Raw genomic sequence first — 22,902 nt, 5'->3', positions numbered from 1 at the left:
CCGATTGCTTTGTTCTCCAGCAGTTCAGTGCACGCTGTTCAGAAAGAGCGCAGACTGATGAGTGACGCGTCTATGAAGCTCACTGCGTGGGCGGAGGTCGTCTTCTTCGTCAGGCCATTGAAGGCCAATTAAGGGAACTCGAATTACTCGCGTTGCGCACTTTGTCAAGGACATGCGTGGCTGCAGTTATGCGAATGTCTCGATCGCCTTCCATACGTACCAAGTCGATCGCTGCGATTCCGATATTGCTTCCTTGGCGTCGTCTACCGGAATGCACGATATTTTTTTGCCAGTTCGCATAACTATTTCAGCGATAACTGGCCTGGTGTACAGTTCTTGTCATAAGGTCCACGCGATAGGCGAGTGACGATACGTTCCGCCAAGCCCCGTCGTACGGATTCAGTGTAGCCGCTGTAGCGCGCCAGACAGCGTGTGCACGAGGCGCTGTCCTTCGTTGTTTTCTGGCCTTGTTTGGAAGACCGAGAAAAGGTTTCGCGTGGGTTTCTATACCCGATAGGTGCGGCCACGAGCTGATCGAGACTGATCCGGAATGGTTGACGAAGGTTGTAATCGCAAACAGAAAGAGAGAGAGAGAGAGAAGAAAGAAAGAAAGAAAGAAACAAAGAAAGAGAAATTGTGGCATATAGACCGTATGCCTGAACTCGCGGTCGTGAAGAAGCCGGAAAATTCGCCTTCCAATTTGGCGGGAACCACTGCGCCGTCATCATGCGCATGTCTGTAGAGCGGCAACACAAGCTTGGGAGGACATTTCTCCAGCCGAGTGGAAGCCATATAGTTTTCCTACCTCGCAGGCAGGAACATTAGACACAAGGACGAGCACTGTCGCCCTTACTTCCGCCATTTCTTGTGGCCTTGCGTTAATACACGTAAAAACGCCAATATGAATAGGGCCAGCGCATTCAGTGCAGTTCGTCGACACCTCCGCACTGGTGCCGAGCACCTGCGCAGCGCTGTCTGCAGGCGCTGTGTGTTCGGGCACACCGCTGGGGGAGGTTCGCACCGTCGCGAGTGCATGCCTCGTTTGCGAAGGTCGGCGGCACCGGGCCCGTTGTAGTCGGCGCGCGGTATTTCCGTCTCCGGGTTGTCGCAGCCTCCACCAGAATGGGTTTGTCTCTCTGTCGGCCGTTCAAAGATCGGGACCATTTTGTCTGGCGAAAACTTTTTATAGAGCCGCGGCACAGAGCGGGCCCCGCTTTTATATACGCCTCTTGGGCCTGTGATTGGCGTGCCGCGCCGGCGCATTTCAGCCTACCCCGCACAGTCTGGACGTCGATCTCCACGGTGTGGGCGCACCGTGCTCAGGTCGCGCGCCATATTTGGACAAGCGCGGCGGCGCGCGCGACGCGTTGGCGAGTGTATATTCCCGATTCAAAAGAAGTCGGGGCGGAAATTTTCTCCCTCGTTCACTCCCGTTCTCTGTTGTCCCTCTGCGGCGGCGAGAGAGAAAGCGGAGAAGGTCGCTGCTCACGTATCACTTGTCCTCTCGCGCGAGTTTTCTTTGGTTCTGTTAAATTTGTTCACCTCGGAAGCCACGTGACACAACCACCGCCCATGCAACCAAAGCGTGGCCTTTATTCCGTGGTGTTTCGCGTGGGTCGACGTCGGCATCGTGTACGCGTCTGAGTCTGCCTCGGTCGTCCTTGACGTAGTACGTGCGAGTGGGTGTTTGAATGAGTGGCGCTCCTGACCGACTTGCCGTGTGTGTACCGTGGAGAAGCGCATTTTTGGTCCTGGCTCATTGAGCGAAGCAGCCGACACCGGTGAGTTCTGCCGCGGTGGTCGTGTAGAGCGGAGTGTTCGGAGTGTAAGCGGGTGCCTCGGAGACGCATCTCACTACTTGGTCGTCACGTCTTTGCTAAAGGTATTCCTCAGTTGTCTGTCTTCCGTTGTCCGTTTGAGCTGTACAACTAATGCACAAGTTTTAGCCATGTCACGATCTTTTATTGGCCGCGTACGCGTTAATGTTTTGTCGGTGTGGTTTTGGCGGACGGGTGATACGGCGTCACGGCAAGAACTTACGTCTCCGTGAGGCGTATGTCTACGTATAGTGCCCAAATCGCTCGTCAACCACTTGTCTGTTTTCATTCGTGCTTTGATTTTAATATGATCGCTAGCTGTTGAATGGGCATATGCCTGTCGGCATCGTGTGCTCTTTAAGAATGGGCGGTGTCTGATGTCACCGTGTTCGTTCTTTTTTTCTTCTTTTTTTATGTGAGCTTAAGGGCGCAAGGTAAGCCCTAAACTCCCCATGCATTTTTGACCAATTTGACGTACCGTTTTCTCAGTGACTGAAAGAAGTATCCACATAATGCATATTTCATTTTTCTTTCAAATTTTCCACTCTTTTGACCGAATTAGATTTATTTTAATCTGACTAATATTTGAATTTCGGTGAATTTTTTACCACTAGGATTTAAATTCTGAGGTAATTTTCATCTTTGAAAACTTGTAACACAAGAACTGTAAAGTCCATAATTTCACTTCTGCTTCAGTAGTTGTATGCATTTATGCAGCATACAAGAAAAAAATAATCAACTGGTTATCTTGGCATACATAGGAAATAATGGTACCTAAGTAATAAAAAAAACATGGTTTTGAGATAATCGAGTCAAAAGTTAGAAAACAGCTGAAAAGCGAGCATAGTTTGCCACAAACACAGTTCAACTATTTTATTTAGTAGCTACGAGCTTGGTAATAATTTCCAAAGTCAATTTTTCACTCTTGAGCCTGTCATTTTGCTTGCCTTGCTTCTTTTGTGAGCTGTCATGCAGCTCTATAAGCAATGCGTCGTCGATTGTTGTCAACCTTTTCCAGCAAACTGACTGTATTTTGGCCAAGCTTCAATCCTAATTAATTCAGGATTTTGGCTTGTGCGATACTGTCATCATTACACAAAATAACATCCAATATCGCAATCCTTAAGACTCTGAAGCCTAAACAAAGACAGCAAGGACTCTCCGACGCAATTCCCATCAGCTGAACACTTGCACCGCACAGATTGCAGGCGCAATTCGGTGTAATTGCATCACAAATAATATTAATGCCCATTAGAGAATAACCGTTGTCACCTTGAAGGCGATTCGCCTCGAAGGACTCTGAAAGGGCTAAGTTCAACGATGGAGAGCTTGCTGGTTCAGCGTTCAGCACGTCAGTACGTCGCCGGTATTTATTCGCATTTACAAGAGAACCGTATTGGTTGGCACGAAATCTACACTTGCTGAAGACCTTATTTACCCTCAGCGTCTCAACTTATCGACAGGCACGACAGGCACAAGGTGTAATGAAGCTAGGAGCTGAAAAGTGTTCGAACAGACGCGCTCAGCGTCTGTCCGAACACTGTCCGAACACTGTCGAACGTCTGTGCGAAGACGCTGTTCGCACAGCGTCTTCGGACTGCCTTAGAAGTTACCCGTCAATTTCTTATGCAAAGCTGACTCCAGACAAGCATTTTGGCTTTCGTACACGAAGTTTTTGAAAAATGTACCGTAAGCACGGAGCGCGTACGAGGGACTTGTCATGGGATGTGTGTTCACTCACCACTTGCTTTGCGAAAAACTGCTTTTAAAGGGACACTAAAGAGAAACAATGAATTGATTTAGATTGATAAAGTGTGCTCGGAGAACTCTTGTGTAGTGTATTTCACCACCATAGGTCTATTATTAGAGGAGAAAACAAAGTTCAAAGTTTCATTTTTAAATTTCGCGCCGAACTTTGTAATTCGTGACATAAAAGGTTTTAAAGAGCATTTAACGTATTTTGACGCCACTGGCTCGACGAAATTTCCACAAACTCGTTATGTCAAGTCTCTGGCCCCCTCAGAGGACAATGTACTTAGATTTAACCGATTAGGAACTACGTAGGCCCAAGCAGGCGACGTCAAAAATATGTGACGTCACGGCAAATGGTGCGGGAATTCCGAGGTGGCGTTGCCACCTGTATTTTATTTTTGCGCGTTTTCTCGCTTATTAAGCGTCTTCTCGCAGAATGCGTGGTGTTTTTGGTATCGTGGAAGACTACTTTACTAATGCGAGAAAAATCGTTTTGCTCTTTAGTGTCCCTTTAAGTCACACACACTCACACACACACACAAAAAAACTTTTTAAGAAAAGCACGAATGTGGAAAATATGCACAAAGGGACACACTTCCCAAATTGCAAAGAAAAAAAAAAGTGACTTTTTTTTTTCAAGGTTGCGCTTGAGACGCATACTTTCAATACGTGTGTTTCCTGCGTTCTCGCCGACAGCAGTCCGGTCTGTTGCTGTATTCTGCGCTGCCAGCTTAATTTTACTTTCCTCTTTCATTCTCTCACAAACGGATGCCTCGTCCTTTTTCCGACAATTAGTGTGTAAAGGAAGAAACCCCATATGCGCGAATATCCACGCGACAACGACGAGCGACGCAATGAGCGACGAAACGGGCCGTTCGCGCGACGTGTTGCGTGGTCGGTATCGCGCGATCGCTCGGTTTTTCAGATTTGGAATGCGTCTCTCGTCGCCCGGAGGTGCTGTGCTCAAGCAGCCAATAGCAACACCGGAAGAGGATGTGCATCAGTGACGTACTGCTGATTGTCGCCACTTGCTTATCGACGCGCACCAACAACAACGTTCATCAACATGGCCAACGGCGACGAGCGGAACGTTGACGTCGTTGAACGCGAACGTGCGTTTTATGGGACCTCAGGGACGGAAACTGCAAGTTAGTGATGCGGCTTGGCGGCACATAGCAGCAGCGACGGGAACGAAAAGATGCTGCAAAACAATGATAAACATTTCGTGTATCATTATGCAACAAAACATCTTATTTTGCATTGCATACCGTTGACAACGCGCAATTTTCGGTACGAGTAAACGCCCTCATGCCAGCACAGTGGAGATCGCCCGCCGAATCCGTCGCGTGAGTGGGGCAAGGAGGTTAAAAAAAATTGCTGGAGCGGCGATTATTGCGCAAGAGTGAAGCCGTGCCCACCAAAAGATGGCGGCTGCGGCCGCCATCTTAGTAGGGGCACGATAAATCATCGGCGTTTGGCGAAGGAAAGCGAGCGTTTTCCACGCACGCCAGACGAGTTTCTTATAGCAAATTTTACGGATCAGATACTGCTCCAAGCGCGTCTTTGTGTTACTAGTTTTCATCAGTAAGCCTCAAAGTCATGGCAAATTTTATTGGAGATCAATCGCCAATACTCCACTCGACGAGTTACTTTTGTCGGCAACAACTATCTTTTATTTTATAATTAACGTAGTATTTATACTAGCAGTTGAAAGCCATTTGATCTCTTAGTAGGCACCACCAGAAAAGAGCATATTTCCGAGCTCTTTGGTGGGCAAAAGCTGGCTTCACTTGTTCTGGCAAGGCGTTGCGAGAGCTTCCACTCCAGATTTTTTTTCAAACCTCCTTGGAGTGGGGTTTGCCCATGCACGCGAGCGCTTGCGCGAAGGTGATCTACGTCGCGTCGCTCGTCGCTGTCGCGTGCATTTTCGCGCATATTGGGTTTGGCCTTAATTGATGGTGCGCGAAATGAGCGCGCTACCGTGACGCACAACGCTGGAAGTATGATCGTGCGAGAGAAGCAAATGCGCTTGTCGACGAGTCGGATGTGCCGGCTATCCTCGGACGCCGCGTGTCCTCGAAGCTATCGTTATCCAGAGTTTTGCTTTGTATAGAGCTGGGTGTTAGGGTGAAGACCGCTTTAGCACCGGACCGCGGTGTGGTATGCTCGGCGTGCGGCACGAGGTGAACGCATCTGGACAGCAACATGGCATTGTCAAGAATGCCGAGGTGGCGTCTCTCATAATCATATCTTGGTTTTGGGACGTTAAACCACAGATATTATAATTGTTATTAAGAATGCCGAGGTACAGCGAGTAGCACGGAGGTGGCATGCAGAAGCGCTGCAGGTGTAAGCCGGCACTGTTCTCAATCCGAGGTTCTCAGCCTTCGAGGCGTCCGCGTTGACTCGGCCGTGTTTTGGCTCGAGGCGCGATGCTTAAACCAGCGCCTGTGGCACCGACGCGTTAGATGCGCACGCGGTGACTACCGAATCGTTTCCTTTAATTTTGGTTGCTCGTTCTCCCCGGGCATCCCTGACGGCGTTGGAGCGAGCAGTTTTATTTTGGATCCACGGCCGCGGTTCGCAGACTCCGCTGATCCTCGATTCGGGGCTCGAGTGTCTTTTGCTGCTCGACGTTGGGTGTAGCTCCTTGAACGGCCTCAACGGAGGAAACCCGAGTTCTGCTGCTCGCGTGCCGTCTCGTAGACAGCATGCATGTGTATCGTTGAGGGACTTTCGCTGACCTTCAAGGAATTGCGCAGCTCTTTTTTTTCAGCGGTCGTATCGCTCAGAGTGCCAACTTCCTTCCTTTCTTCTTGCGCTTTGCACCACGTCTCCCTAATTCGCTGACGTGTGACGCTGTTCAGCTGCGGGCCGAGTTTGACTGACAGCTCTTCCCTTGCGCCTCTCTCCTCGCACTGTGTCGTCCTCGTGTCGGCATGTTTAACTGCCACGGCGGTCTTCTCGTATTCACTCGTGCATTTTGGCCCCCGTCTTTTACAGCTCTCTTGCGCGATGGGGCAAGCGATTGGGTCACGTGAAGGCGTTGGCGCTTTTTTGTGTAGGCCCCCCAGAGAAGTCTCTAAAAAGAGAGAGCGGGGCCGCTTTCTGAAAGTTTTAGAACGTGTCGAACGGCGCGAACCGATTAGGGAGATTGAGGCCAAATATAGGCCAGGTGGGAGAGGACGCGTCGATATTTGCGGCACGTGAGATCGCTTTGGGTCGGCGTGTGGCGGCCCGAAGACCTTTCATTCCCCTCGGGATTTTCGCACCCCATTATATCGCAGTTTTCTTAGTACAAGTTTTCGTTCTTGTTCTCTGAATTTTGTACGTTTATCGAACGCCTCCATTTTTTCTGTTTTCGAAGGTCACGTGAAGGTCGGCGTAGCTATAACGCCCTGCTCCGTTTAAAACGCGCCTCTGGCGGATCTGCAGCCTCAGATTGTGTGTATGCCGTCCTGATGGTGGCCGCCGCAGGTTCGGTTGTCGCAGAGAATCTTGCAGGATTCTCGCAGGAATGCGGAGAACCGAGCTGTTGGGTGCGCGCTACAGTACTGATAACGAAAAAACAGGCTGTGATGAAAAGTGTCGCTGGAGCCGACGTTTACAATGTTTCGACAAGCGCTCTTGTCTTCTTCAAGGCTGCAAGAGTTCATCGCTTCAAGGTTCCATTTTTCCCTGAAATAACAAAAACAAAAAAAGGGCCAAAATATTTGCGTTAGAATTGCACATCCGCAGAAGTGGCAGCTTGAGGATTATACTCTTCATTACACTATAAATTTGCGGAACCGCAAGTGTGCACGCCAACCTTCCAGCAGCCTTGAAGAAAAGTCCGCTTGCCGAAAGGTCGGCTCCAGCGACACTCCGAGTTCCAAGGCCTTTTGATCTCCTGCACCCCTGTTTCCTTTGAGATTACGCGAAATTTCGAAAAATTTCGTGCTTCTTAGGACTGCAATTCTGTTATCCACTACCCAGGAAGCTAGCTCTTCATGCTTGATTGGCCCTCAACGAAGAGTTGCTGTGGTGTCAGTAAAGGTGTCCGAATTTTCTATAACTTCATACCACGATAATAAAAGCGACCAAGTCGCATCGGTTTCGTGCGCAGCTCAAGACGCTTAGCGTGCCATGAAGCTTGGTGTAGCCGTTGATGGCGAGGACGAAAGACGGCACTGTAGTGTCACGGACAGCTCTGGTCTCTCACGTTGCTTGCTCTGCGAATGAAAGCGAGAGAAGCTGTGCCGACAACGCGCGCGTGCCTCTGACCTTCGCATTGAGCGTTGCTCGGGAACGTGTCATTCCCCTTGCGACACATCCGCCCTTCTGGACATCTGCTGCTCTGTAGCATTCTGCACTGCAGTCGGAAAATGTCCCGCTCCGTACGCCCAGCAGGTATAGATCAAAAATGTAAGAACGCAGTGGGTTAGATATATTCCGTGCTTTCTCGCGAGGCTGCTGGGCGCGGGAGTACACTCGCGTGCTTGAACATCTGGAAAGCGGTAATGAAACCAGGGGTCAAATGTACCCTGCAGCACTTCAGTGGTGGCTGCCTTATTGATTCGCTGCAAGGCTACTTATGCATGGTTCGCAAAGCCTCGTCAGATGTTTCGCAAATGGCAGGCCACAAAACTTTGCATTGAGCACTTCAAGTGACACACTTATAGGTGAGGAGGTAAGCCAAGCCACGTGGCGCACGTGACCGAAATGTTGTAGCAAACAAGCCCGCATCGTCGAATCGCGCGGAGCAGCGTCTCTTCGCATAGGGTGGCCCCTTGTGCCAACTTTAACCGCGACTACTGTCGAAGGCCACGCTACGCTGTCGAAATTTTTAATGCTAAAAGCTCGCCCCTGCATGGAATATAGACGAACTGCTTTGGATTCGCGTACCGTTGTCTTCCTTCGTGCACGTCATGACGTACGGAAAATGCGCATCACGTGGCCGTGTGTTCTTGTGCCACACATATACGCAGGCACGAAAGCAAACACCGGCGCTGACCTCGGGAGTACGTCGCTCTCACCGTGGGAGAACTAGACGAGAATCTGGTTTTGAAATCTTTGTGCTCTAGGCGACTTTATTTTACATTCATGGCTGGCGCCATCTTGGGATGCTATACGATTGATTTCTCAGTTTTGTGCGACGTTGTCTAAAATTAACAAAGCCGCAAAAATGTCGAATGCATCGGTATACAGCTGTTGTAATGCGTACTAGTTTATTTAGCTGGTGCAAATACAAAAGCTCTAAAAGGCCCTAGATGGTGGCACTTAAGCGCACCCTCAGAATTGTCTATAAACGCGTACATAGTTCATCATCAGAATCATCATTATTATCGTCGGTGATATCACAGGACGCAGCACTCTTCGTCTTCCACTTGGTGGCCGCACTTCGATGGGCGCGAATTGCAAGAACACCCGTGTTTAAACTTAAGTTTAGGTGCACTTTAAAAAGCCTCAGGTGGTGAGAATTAATCCACATTCCCCCACCGCGATTCGCCTCGTAATCGTATCGTAGTTTCAAGCACACGAGACCATAGAAGAACGTGGAGAGGACGCTTGAGCTTCGCCTTCAAGAGTAGAACGGGTCATCGGGCCTCGTGCGCATCGCCTGCAACCGTGCCGCACAGAAAGGAACGTTTGTGCGCGTAACAGTGGCCGTTTCAAGCTATCCTGCAATGTCTACTACTGGATGTACCGTTGCTAAGTATACCCACTGTGCCATAATTCCTCCTTTTACGAATTGGCGAAGTGCCCACTACGCGTCCGTAAGGTGTCAGGCGCACCTGCACAGCTGCACACTCTGCAATGGGTCGGCACCACTTGTTGCGCCTTCTTTTGACGTTTTGTGCGATTCTACGATTTTGCCACGCAACATTACATTCGCTAAGGAGACTCCAGCCACTACATGACATTCTTATGGAGTTCTTGTTTTTCTTTTTAAGAAACAGTTTCAAGCACTGTCGTGGCTCCGGGGTACGCAAGCAGGTGTCACGCAGATGTCACGCAGAAGACCTGGGCTCGTTTCTGACTCAGGCTGAAGATTTCATATTATTTATTTATTTGCATCTATCTCGAATTTTCGTTTAAAACTAACGACACCGACACCGGAATTTCAGCAGAACGAGCTCTTTAACGCTATCGCTTTGAAATTGTAAATTGTTTCTTGAACCATTCACTTTCGACGTGTTGGTTGAGCGCAGACTCTCGAATCCGGAACGACGTAATAACGTTCAAGGTATGAGGAATAGTAGGAATAGCGTCACCAGGGCGCTTTACGTATGAGCAGTGCTGGCGGTAACGCGTTACAAGTAACGGCGTTACCGGTAACGCGTTACTTTTTTCGGTAACTTAGTAACGTACTCGTTACAATTTAGAAACTGTAACGGGTAACGTACTTACGTTAACATTTTTAGGTAACGTGTGGTGTCACGTTACTCGTTACTTTTTTTTCCTGTGGGTGCTGTTTTTTCAGAGCTCGCCCCGACAAATTCTTTTGTCGCAGCGTCGGACTGCTGTCGGCCTGCCAGGCATTCACCAAGAAAGCGCGGGAGGAATCGCTTTTTTTGTGGAAATTGTGGGGACCAATTTCTTAAGACGCGCCGACTCCTTGTGTGTAGGTTTTGGCCATCGCCACAAAAAGCTTGATGAAAGCCGCAGAATTCGCCATGAGAAACTGTACGGATATGCTTCTCGTGGAAGTGGATGTAGCAGATGAATTGCTGGCACCTGCGCCTTTTCGTGCCCACAAGACAGGCAGTCCGAAGAGAGAGCGCGAGGCCTGGTTTACTTCATACCACGTGCTGATCGGGAAATTTTTTACGTGGGGGAAACAAAGAACTCCCCCGAGAGGCTGCGACAACATAAAAACCATGTCCGCAAGTTCGCGTGACAAAGGAGTACACTCGCTGAGCATAGCATGGTAAACGACCACCGCATCGTATTCGACAACTCCCACGTCGTCGACTTAAGCGGCTTTGTGTGGAATTCTGGCCCATCCAAGCGACAGCCGGTAACGTCAACCGGTCTACAGGTGCGCTTCCAATCGAGAGTCTGCCTTATTGTGGAGGATAGGCGTGACCCCCGGCTGGAAGAAAACCCTGAAAAAGAATGCGAGCGGGACGCGAAACGTAGAATTTTTTCTTGTAAAGCAAAAAAAAAAAATCTTTTTTTTACTCTACCTTAATACCGCTGTCACACGAACAGCCTTAACCGCGGTTAAGCTAAGTACGGTTACGGCTAACCAGGGTTTAAGCGGGGGACAGACGGTCCGATTTTCCATGCGATCCGACGGCCGACGCGGCGGTGGGGGAGAGGGAATGGTGGCTGTACGATGCTATGAAAGGTCACCATTCCGGTTTCCCCTCCGCCGTGTCGGACGTCGAATCGCATGAAAAATCATACCGTCTGTCTCGCCCTTTAGTCTACTAATCGTGGCTATTGCAAACGGGTGATTCCACGAGAGATCTACACGGATCCGAAAATAGATATTTTAGATTTTATTGAGTATTCTATATTTTATGCATGTCCCATGCCAGTAGCCTGAAAAGGAACTTAATTTCCTTATTAACTGCATAATTTACGAGGGAAAAAAATATCAAACATATTCAATCCGGAGGGACCAAATTCATTACATGTCGTTCTCGAAAGTTGACGACGTTGTAAAACAGAAATGTTATCTTTACAAAGAAGATATATTGTGTATGAAATGTATGCGCAACAAAGAGTAAAGTAACATTACTTGAAACTTGTAGAGCTAAGGAAACTGTTTTTGAAAAATGTCTAAATATGCGACATTTCATAGTAGCTACAAAGTTGATAAGGCTTATCAACATTGTTTTAAAAATAAATTTTGCTTTTTCTATCTGCAACTGCAGCGAAGTTTCTGGTTATTGAACTCCTGAGCGAGTCAGGCTGATCTTGAACACCCTCACATAAACGCTCGCAATTTTTGCGGTAATTATACAGATTAAAGTAAACAAAAAGTATTTATGCACAGATATTTTTTACGTGACTAGCCCATTTAAGCATTTCTTTACTACTACAAAATTCGCGCATCCATTTTGCTAGCAGAAGCACACCATCAGAATTATTTTAAATTTCTTGAGATTTCATTGATGCTTTCTTTGCGAATAGCGTTGATGATTGAATCTCATATTCTGCATAATGTGACATTAAGAAAAACGGCTTCACCATCTGTCAGAGTCAGAAGCCATCACACGTAACTCTAAAGGCAACTTTAAGCCACTGTACCATTGCTAACGCCCGGTACATTTGGGCAAGTAATACTTGTTAAATCAGTATTTTGGGTATATTCGTTGTTTGGGTTAGAAGTTTTATGTGAAACATAAATTTCAGATTTAAGTTATTGTTATTGTGGGTTCCTGCAGCAAAGACACATCGAATAAAATTTATGATTGCGGAGTAACGGCGGAGGTAACGTCCGTTACTTTTTTTCGGTAACGGTAACGGTAACGCGTTACATTTCTTTGTAGGTAACGTAGGGCGGTAACGCGTTCCTTTTTTTATAGTGTAACGAGTAACGTATTTAGTTACTTTTTTTCAGTAACGCCTACAACACTGCGGTATAAGTAAAAACACGATCTTCTTTGTGCGCAGGCAGGTTTAGAAATACGCGGACGCAAGGCTATTTGGAGTACGCAGCAACCTAAAGTAACATAAAGTTATAACTGTAGCGCAAAGAAAAGGAAAAAAAAAAATATCGGAAGAAGACAAGGAGGCGTCGTCACAGGCGCTTGTGTGGCGATCCCTTTCTTGCGCTACATTTAAGTAGGCACCAGCTCGGCCAACATGTCCTTCTGCGGGCCCCTTCACGTTCCTTCCTTTGGACACATCCTTTCCCCTACAGCTTGTTCGTGCCTGCTATTGTGAGCTTTAGAAATAGGAAACCAGCAGGGCACACAATATAACCGATTGCGTCTAACATATCTCTAAATACCTCTGCATTGTCTCAGTAGGGCGCCCTCGTGTCCTCGCTTCGACACTCGAACCGTCGATATCGCGTTCGACCCTCGGTGACCCTGGACTCTGTGGCGAGATAAAATTACAAAAACAAAACACGCTTGGAAGCGCATGGTCTTCAGACAGAAGGGCGGCGCATTCCTCGCGTGCATAACTTGGTCGGTTGGCGGCGCGCATCAGCATATGGGCGCACGGGGGCCCGTCCGTCATCGAGTTCCAAGAGCCGCGGCGGGTTTCGGGTGCCGCTTGTTTATTTGCTTACCTGTCTCCTCCTCGTCAAGGGCCGGCCGGATGTGCGCGTGCCCGCCTGCGTTCACGTGCGCTGTAGGATGCGTTTGTAAAGGTCGCTGGCCTCCATGCCTCAAGCAGGACCGAGCGAACTGCCACTTTGTTTTGCAGACTGAACTGCTATACATGTTCACAAACTACGGTTTGTTGTAGCGAGTGATTGCAAATTGCTCTCACCAATCTGGATAGTTTTTAGTTTCGCTGCACCATTTAAGTATGCCATCTCTCTCTTTCCTGTACGTTATGTTATAGAAGAAATTCGGCTTTTTGTGCCTTCTGTACAAGCTCGTTGGCGCTGCGTTAAGTCATAAACAAAAAAAGAATTCAGCCTCTGGTTCTGCCATCTTTACTGCAAAGGAAAAATGAAATTAAATAGGCTCGTGCAGAGGGCGCGAAAAATTTGGACGTCACGTCTCTTGTGGCTTTTAAGCATGGTATGGTGTCCCGTTTCTCGTATTGTAGAAGGCTGTCGATTATACTAATAGAGTAGCATGCGGAGGTTGCGAGATCGTATACCATCGGCGGCGATGGTATATTTCATTCAATTTTCGTTTCCCTTTTTCTATAATTACGTACACTTCAAATAAAGTCAACAGATAACTATAGTTTATTTGGCCTCATTACCGTTGGCTGCACATGATTACATCTAACGAAAGCGTGCCCCTCTTTCGTTCAGTGTAGCTCAAGACGCTCCAAATCATTTTTGTCGTGTCGGATGTGGTGAACTGCTGTGAATCAGTGTAGCTCAAGTCATTTTTCTCAGTAGTGTCGGATGTGGCAGCAGTCGCATGTGGCGAGCTGCGGTACGACTTTCGGTTCTCAATATTCTGAGGCACCCTGGCGCAGAGCCAACTCCGCGCGCCTTCTTGTCATCTCTGACTGCATATATTCGTCGCGGCCGTGCGCGCTTTTTCGCGTTGATCAAACACCGGCCGTACGCACTCTCCTTGCAAAGCTTCGCGGGGCACGGCGCTGACGTGTAATATGTTTTACTTGGTGCCGGCCCCGTGCTGTTGTTCTTCAAAGCGCTCTGCCAACGCTTGAATGCGAAAACTCGGTGTGTTTAGGGAACGTCGCGCATATCCCAGGAGTGCAGTGTTTCCTCGCAATTCCTCGTCCAAAAGTAAACAGCGCATGTGCGGAGGACGCTGCTTGCACCGTGTCTTCGTCGCGAGTGTTTGTCTTGGACTCCATCGCTACGGTCTCTCCCGGCCGCAGAAGTATGCACACCTTCGAACACGCGACGTTTGCGGAGCGCGAAGCAGCTGGAATGCGTGCGCTGCTTTCCTTCGCGCTATATGCAGCGGTGACGGCGCCATTCGCGGCTTGTATTTGTCGACGGCTTCTTAATCGGTACACGATCGCGCTAAAGCGCACGCGCTCGCCATTTGCTATTCGACGTGAGTGTTATCGAACGAGAGAATTTGTAATCTCCGAAAGGTTGGACTGCGTCTTGTGACCGGTGCTGTTCCTCGTTGCTCCGTTTTAGAAAAGTTAGGTAAACAGAAGTAGTAAAGTGGATGCTAATTCTGAACAAAAAAAGATGAGAGCAAGGAGATTTACCTAGGCGGCAGAAAGGAGGATAAGAGAAACATCTTTGTGAGAACATAAGCGGCAGCGTTTCGCTGTGCGTTTTCCAAATTGCTACGTCACGATTAGAAACATGCATGTACTGGAGGAAACACACGCAACAGTGTGTGCCTGGTTCAGGAAAGGTCCAGAAACTACTCAACACATTGTAATAGAATGCCAAGGTGTCCACGTGATCTCGAGATGGACGGAAGGCTCACGAGAAAACCGTCTGCTTTTTAACGAACTCGTTCAATTAATATTCCATCAATTAGCCTTATAGTTAATTGGCTCTTCAGTAAACTTATGCTCCGATGTCGTATGTACTCAATATAACTTTTAACTTGAACCGAGATCATCGATTTCGTACCAGTTTTAGTTTTTTCGAGACTTTTCTCTCATTACTCGTAAAACTGGAAGTGCTCAAACGGATGTGGTTGAAAAAGAACCAAGAGTTTCCATCGGGGCTCGTGCCACTGTAAGAGTAAAGAAAGGCAGTGTGATCAAGTGCATTAGGTGAAAAAAGCACCGCAGGAAAAATAAAAGGAAAAAAAGCTAGGTGCGTTCTGGTCGCTAATCTTGTCGCGAGATACATTTCGCGTTGCCCGTTTGCCAAACAATTGTCTACGCACCTACTACTACCAACGTTGACTACTACGCAGTGCTCGGGACCAGCGGTCATTTTGGCTGGCATAAACCCAATCCTCGACTGTATAGGCACTTTGTGCTCTAACGGTTGACCATTTTGTCCTAGCTAATTTGTCCAACCTTCCGTACAGTTTCTGTACGTCTTCGACCGGTCTCACCTTGTGGCCGTGTCTGCCTGAGCTCTGTTGTAGTGCTTGATGCAGGAAAGTGGGCTGATTGGACGAAAGGCTGGCGCAGAAAGGAATGATCTTCGAAAAAACAGCGCATAATTCGCAAGTGGAGGAAATTTGGAACAAGTTCGGGGCTTCCTGACCCGCCCTGTCTATTGTGTTCGCACGAGTTTCTGTCTCTTCAAACGCCGGGAATCTCGTAGCACCACGAAGAAGGAAAACATCGATGTACGAACGTTATCACGTGCACGGCGGCCGTGGTTGGCTGTGGCCATCTAAAGTCTCAAAGCTGCCTCTACACGAACACAAATGCACGCGACATCTGCGACGCCTCTCGAATCTGGCGAGCAGAGGTTATCCATTCGTGGATGATTGGCGACCATCACGCGTATCGTCTGTAGATCGAAGGAAGGCTGTCGGAAGGGCGTTTGGAACGCCTATGTAGACGAATGCTCGAGACGCGCTCGTCCGATGGCACACCGGTGTGCGCGATGGCCGTGCGATTCTGTCGGTCGGCAATCTGTTTCCGCAACGTCCCTGGCAATCTGCGCTGCTGCCGAAGGAATGTCGATACGCGTGGTGGTGGCAGCTGCCGGCGCATTTTGTCTGTCTCCGCGGACGAGGCTTTGATGGCGCTGGTTGTCTTCTAGAACTCGTAGAGAAAAATAACGGAAGCGCTTCGTACAGGCCGGCGTGACGCTTGTCTTTCCGCATTTCGCAGCGTGTTCGGAGCTGCTGGCCGTGCAGATCGAATTTGGCGCGGGTGCTGTTCGGAAAAGAAGCCCGTCCGTTTCAGCTCGTTTCTTCGTGTAGTGCGTGGCCGCAACGGTGCTGCCTTGACCGTTTGGTGTCAACGTCGCAATGCGAAACAGGAATGCGGCTACTGCTACTACCGCGCATTCTTCTTTTTCTGTTCTTTTTTGACGTTGCACGAGGAAGCTTTTAAGCTCGCTGTCACCTACAGTGGAATGAGGCGACCAGCCAGGATCCGGCCAGTTTCGGCACGCCCATGTAACGACACGCCGTATTATTCGCTATTGAAACACGGCACAAAACAATGTGGAGCGTTAGTGCGCTCGGTTCTGGAATTCCGAGCATTCCCGTTTTTAGTATAACCAGGGGGTGCTTCAACGATGCGGTCTGAATTCTGAACTGTTTATGTCATCGACAGTGTTGTGTGTACAGTGATCCGCACATTTGCGCGAAAGTGGGCGTCATTTTACCAAGGACCGTTTCGGAAGACTCTCTGTGCGAGCTGCGGCCGCTGTTTCTTTTATTCAAGGTGTCCCTGAATGCCATCGTATCGGTTTGGCGTCCCTGAATGCCATCGTATCGATTCCTCCTCTATGCATAGGGGAGGAATCGGGCAGCACTGCAGAATACATACTTTTTCCGTTTCGGCCTTGGAGTGCAGCGCATGCTCATTGAGAGTGAACAGGCCACCCAGTGGGTGCGCGTGAGGCGTGCAGCCGAAGCACAGAGGCGCCGCGGGGCACTCGCTGCCGGTCGGTGCGTGCCGTGCTCGCCGTCGCGCAGCGGACCGAGTCGGCGTTGCGCGCGGCTGGGCGAGGCGCGATTGTAGACTGCAGGGGCAAGGATACGCAAGGAAGCTATCTTGAACATTTTTTCCTTCCCTCCCAACACCACGAGGGTGTGAGCAGTGAATTCAATTTGATGGTTGCCCTAACTACACGAAGCGGGGAGAGTTGCTTCTTTTTGGGCCTCCGCTCACGGCTTCGATCGACCCGAACATCTTTTACCCAGTTTTATTCCTTTTGTGCCTGCTTACGCACGTTCCATGTCTGTTGTTCGCTCGAACTTACGGGAGGCTTTGTGTTTTGCTGCGGAAAGAAGGACTCGGATCGCCTGGAAGCAACGAGCGACGGAGCGCTCTCTGGCTGGTGCTTCGGATGAGTCCGCTTTGCAGTCTGTGGCACGCATTTCCTCCTTTAATCGAAGGATGACTGCGCAGTCTCATGCGCGGTCATGTATAGCCACAACGTTGCAAGCGTTCGAGGACCGTCCAGCCCTGACTGGTATGGCGGCAGCTGTGAGAGGCTGGACACTAAACGCAAATTGCAGCTTATATCAGAGCAGTGACAGAGGTGCTGCTGCATGCTGCTCCAAACCTGCTCCGAAATGGCACTGGGAAACTGAAAATAACGAATTTTGACCACGTGATCATCCAGCGAGCCTGTGTATACTATCATCCTGTAGTATGCCGCTTGTATGCTGGCTGCATATTAGCATTGTCAATATATGTATCTCATTTAGCTATGTATTTGTACGAACAGACTATTTTGGTACAATGTGTGTGAGATTAGTTCAATATCATTAATAAGTGCTGCTGTTAGAAATGCGATGTGTGACTTACATTTATCGCTTAATCAGCATTGACCTCATTTATGCCACAAGAACAGGTATTTTAAGTGTATAACCAGTCCATTTAGTTGCTTTTTTTTTTTCATTTTCAGCGCAGGCTATTTCGGTGAAGTATGAAAATGACAGACTGCTTTGATCTCGTACCATTCATAAACTGCTTGATTGGTAACGATCGTATGTGATTGTGTTTACTTTTATAATTTGGTGTTCAGCTTTATCGCTGTTATATAATTTCTGCCACAAGTGCTGGTATCTTAAATATATAGCTCATCTTGCATAGTGTTCAATGACCATCCACCTGCTTAATTATGTTTCTTGCAATTAGCAGTGATTATTGTAGGTGTAATATGTTTAATAATAAATATTAATATTTATGAAATGCTTAAATGGTGCTTTAAACTCCAGGAGTCGCACGGAATATTTTGCCATCTGCTCCGAAAACACTTACGACTGCTCTAAAGCATTTTCTTCTGGTCCAGAATTTGCTGCAAAAGGCAAAGTGTCGCTTCCATCACTGTCAGAGTGAAACGTTAATGCTTTAGAATGTCTAAAAACATGAGTGTTGAGCACGACAACGCTTTAGCAATCGAGAAATTAAGTAAGAATGTAGGACACGATTTGCGTCACAAGTGGGACGTTCTGGTACCGGCCCGATAACGTATTCTGTGCCCTCAATGCAATTAATCAATACTCAAGCTACTTATTACAACACGGAATAAAATGCAGCTTGTGTATATCTATTTGATTCATAAAAAAGAAAAACTCTCGACGTTCCCCACGACGCGGGACCCGTTTAACTTTCGCGCTGTATGTTCACTTGCGGTAACGATGGTTTCGCGCTTCAGCTTAGGCCTAGCTTAGGTGGCAGGCTCTACTGCTGATGACGCGGTGTCTGGAACATGCATGGAGGCTTTGGCTTCGTGATCGACTAGCCATGGCGTACATTAATAGAAAGCGAAACTTCGCGCGACTGCGCGCTTGCATGCCGTCTGTCCCGCCGTGACGCCTCGCGTGGCATTTGGCGCGGCGTTCTTACGCTCTGCAGTAGTAGTGCGCGGAATAAGGCAGCCAAGGTGACGTTACGCGGCCAGTAGAGGTTCGCCGTGGCTGACGACGCACTGCCGCCGATCGAGATCGCGCGCAGAGGCAGCTGTGTTCGCGCAGGCCTCGACACGGATGCGCACGTAGGCGTGTCGCGCTGGCAGATTGATCCGGGACCGCGAGCAGGGCCGTAAAGTCCCCCGCTGACATTCATTTTGCGTCCCCCCCAATGCGTGTGTCCTCTGGCCATGGAGTGATTGGCTTCCCCGCACGGCTCGCCTACGACCTGCATTTCTGCCGCTATACCCAACAGCGAACTTGTGTTATATAAATGAAAGCGTGCAGTTGTTATTTTATCTTATTTATGTTATTTATCGTTGCTTTAGATGGCTTGAAAAGGCTAAACAAAGGCAGGAAATCGCTCTGCGCGACATGTCACAACAGGTATGCGGGATTCATGCACGCGTATATGCGGAAATAAAGAAAAGGAAAGAAAGAAAAGAAGGCACTAATCCTGAGTAAATTTTGTAATCGACTTCCAGAACTTAATGTAACCGATTACACAAGAAGAAAACACGACGTGTTTCGGGTCATTTAAATTCGACATGCACGGCGAGGACGAATTAGAATCAATATATTGTACACGAACTAAGGGATGCGACCTCGAGATATTTCGATCTACGTTTCTGTATGAAGTAAAAAAAAAGGTTGTTGAAGCGAGGGAGAGGTCTCTAAGTGATCGTGGACACCAGGGGCGTAGCCAGAAATTTTTTTCGTGGGGGGGGGGGGTTGAACCATACTTTATGTATGTTCGTGCGTGCGTTTGTATGTGTGCGTGCCTATATACGCAAGCAAAACTGAAAAATTTCGGGGGGGGGGTTTGAACCCCCCCAACCCCCCCCCCCCCCTTGGCTACGCCCCTGGTGGACACTGTGGAGTCAGTCTCGCTGTGTACGGCTCTTGCGTCACCGCTCGGTTCCGCCGACGCCGCTTTCTGATGCAACGCCCGTGTCGCCGAGGGGAGGAAAAAAGAAAAAAAAAAAGGCCACGGAGGAAAGGAAGCTAAAAGGAAGCATCTCTCCAGCGCCACTTTGTTGCCGTGGCTTGAGTTGTGTGCCTCCCTCCTCTCGTGTCTGGGGCGCTTATCTCGTCAAGGCCGCTGTTTCGATCGCTCTGGTGTATGTGCTTACGAGAGTGGGTTTCTCGGGCGAGCGATATATATATATATATATATATATATATATATATATATATATATATATATATATATATATATATATATATATATGCCTCGCAGCATCCGGCGAATTACCGTTGGCTCTTACGTCGCTGCCGTTATAGCCGCGCTTGTCATTTCCCTTTTTGTTTTCCCTTGATGTTAGAGCGTCTGCCTGCGCTGGCGTCCGTCTCGCCTGAATGTGCGGGGTGTCGCCGTGTAATAAGCATACATCTCGCTCGCCCGCACGGACTCCCGCGATATCCTCCGCCCACTGCTGTACATACACCTCCCTCTCTCGTATGCCACGCAGTCACGCCAGTCTGTCTAGCGAGTCTGTCTCGTAGATGGCGCGGTTTCGAAACAAAATTTATGGCCTGCGTGAGTAAGGTCGATTTCGAGGCAACGACCCCGTAGATGTCGCTCGGTGCGCTCAGAGCTCGATACTGCGTATACACGCACGGTGCCTTGAAAGACCTTGTGTTAACGAAACTGGTAACGTACGTTGTGCGTGAATTATCGTTACATGTACATGATGGTTTCTCATTGCCGAAATTAAGAGTTGTCTAATCAAGACCAGAGAGGACGAGGAGCCAACATATCGCTAACGTGCTGTTGGCGCGTAGGTTACAGTGAGCTGGGCTAGCTGGCACTGGCTCATTACGTTACAGCGCGACAAGAACGGTCGCAGGTTCGGGCTCTGCCTGCGGCAAGTTGTCTTTTCGTCCACTTTACTTTCTTCACATCGGTTGCATATGTGACTTCTTCGTGACGCCACCTAGCCTGTGATAACGAAATGAAGAGCAGTAGGGCAGGGGCAGGCCCAGTCAGTTCACCGCCAGCTAGCACAGCTGTGCGTTTCTTTTCTCGCCGGCTATGCCCTGCGAATTCAACAACATCTATGTCAGAATTACTACAATACACTCAGATGGTTTTAATTAATTTTATAAGTGAAGCTAATACGCCTGCCCCAAACACGTATAGATTTTTTTTCTAAACAATAGCAGGAGTATACTTAAACAAAGTCCTACATACCAGTGAGTGAATATAGCTGGCTTCACAAACTCACCTTAGTGCTGTGGCTATTGCGCATTGTGGCCAGGCAGGTACAGACACCTTTTTAAGTCCTTTGTCCATTTATACAGGTAGCTTTCATAAGGCATTTGCGTGTAGCAGTCGTTTCGTTTTGTCGAATATTTGGAAAGGCTTAGCAGCACCGAAAATAACCGGTTTAGCACTACTGACCACCTCTTGCTCCCTCTCTTCGTTGCACATATGCGCTTGCGGTCATAAGGATATTTGATGCCGGACGTGACACAAAGGTGTCAATATACTTAGAGACGCTAGAGAGTAGGATATGCGCACACCGTTTTCTTTTTTTTTTTGTCGGTGCAGCCAAACCCGCATATATCGAATTCGTAATAGAAAAAAAAAGCGGGAATTAATTCGATATAGTACTTTTAAAAAAAATTTACCGTGCTCTCGGTGCGCAAGTTGACTTCACGACACTTTTTCACCATAATGCAGGAAAGGCGGCTTCACAACAATACGCGGAGATCTGTTTTTTTTTTTTTTTCTCTTTCTCTCTCTCAGTACTTATTGTTCCGCGGTTTGTAGTTGGGGTGCGGGTTATTTATTATTTATTTATTTATTTATTTATTTACAATACCTCAAAGGCCCCAGTGAAGGGGTTTTACATGAGGGGTGAGCTTTTACAATGAATTAAGTGAGTAGTTGCTCAATCGCTGCTTTGAAGGTGATGACACTGGAGTGGTGCACAACGTCAGGAGGAAGGCCATTCCAATCTTGTGCTGTCTTGGCAAAAAAGGATGAAAGGTGCGCAGTGGTGTGAGCAGCTGGCGGGTACACAGCTTTCCCGTGGTTGATGCGGTCTCAATGACGATGGGTTGGCTTGATGGCGGGAGTATGAGGTGATGCATGATAAAACTTGAAAAACAGGCAAAGAAGAGCGATACGGTGGCGTAATGAAAGGATAGCGAGGTTAGCGCAAGATTTAAGTTCGGTTACGCTTGACTGGTATGAATAATCTGAAAAGATGAATCTTGCTGCCCGGTTTTGCACAGTTTCAAGTGTTTTAATGTTGTTAGTTTGGTGAGGGTCCCAAACAGCGCATGCGTATTCAAGTTTGGGTCTGATTAGTGCCTGATATGCGAGTAGTTTCCCAGGGGTAGGAGCTAGATGAAGGTTTCGACGTAGACAGCCAAGAGCGCGGTTAGCTTCGTTAGTGACGTGCGTTATGTGAAGAGACCATGTTAAGTCAGAAGGTAAACGAACACCTAAATACTTGTATGAAGTTGCAGATGAAATTTCCGTGTTGTTAATAAGGTATCTTGGAGCTGGGTAGTACTGGCGGCGATGAAAAGAGACTAGTGATGTTTTGTTTGTGTTTAGGGACATTAACCATTTGTTACACCATATTTCGATTATATGAAGGTCGGATTGCAGTTCATGGACATCTGATGCGTTGTTAATCGGGCGATAAATGACACAATCATCTGCGAAAAGTCTGATGCTAGACGAAAGGTTATTTGGTAAGTCGTTTATATATTAGGAAAAGCAGTGGACCTAGAACCGTGCCCTGAGGCACGCCTGAAATAACAGGGACGGCATATGCAGGGACGGCTTATACACAAGGAAATGCGGTGTGGACGGGAACAGCGCATTTTCATGCGCTGTTCACGTGCGCTGTTTCAGCTGCTGTACGTACTCATCAGACGCCGGAAGCGTCTAGTCTGCCTTGGCCCTACTGTCAGCCTTGCTCTTCAATATCGTACTCGGCGTGCTTATTGGGATGCTGCACGCAGCGGAGACGTCAGACTTCTTTTTCTCAACGTTCGCCTGTGTTGGTGATCGCCAGCTTTGCGAAGAAAGCGAGCTCTTAATTCCGTTTCACGGTAACCATCGCGAGCGGCCACCGTGCACGACGGGCCGACGGACGTGACGACGATGAATCGTGGGAGAAAGCACGTGATGGCAAGCGGTAGTTTCTACTCGCTCCACGCGGCGCCCTCCTAATCGCACCGCTCGC

General features: G+C 48.4%; 1 protein-coding gene across 3 annotated transcripts in view; it reads left to right on the top strand.

Annotated features, from left to right (window-relative positions):
* The window catches only part of LOC119384011 (heat shock protein beta-6), a 91,729-nt gene that overhangs the window by 24,392 nt on the left and 44,435 nt on the right, over positions 1-22,902 (top strand). The window contains exon 1 of one of the 3 annotated variants that reach the window (XM_037652294.2): positions 1,859-1,882. The exons of the other annotated variants lie outside the window; for them this stretch is intronic. The gene's annotated coding sequence lies outside the window, so the exon portion shown is untranslated. Of the gene's footprint in view, positions 1-1,858; positions 1,883-22,902 lie in introns of those variants that run through there. 3 annotated transcript variants of the gene reach the window in all.

This window comes from Rhipicephalus sanguineus, chromosome 2, assembly GCF_013339695.2.
Source record: "Rhipicephalus sanguineus isolate Rsan-2018 chromosome 2, BIME_Rsan_1.4, whole genome shotgun sequence".
Taxonomy (NCBI): Eukaryota; Metazoa; Arthropoda; class Arachnida; order Ixodida; family Ixodidae; genus Rhipicephalus; species Rhipicephalus sanguineus.
The sequence above is the reverse complement of the archived record's forward strand: the minus strand, read 5'-3'. Positions and strand labels throughout refer to the sequence as shown.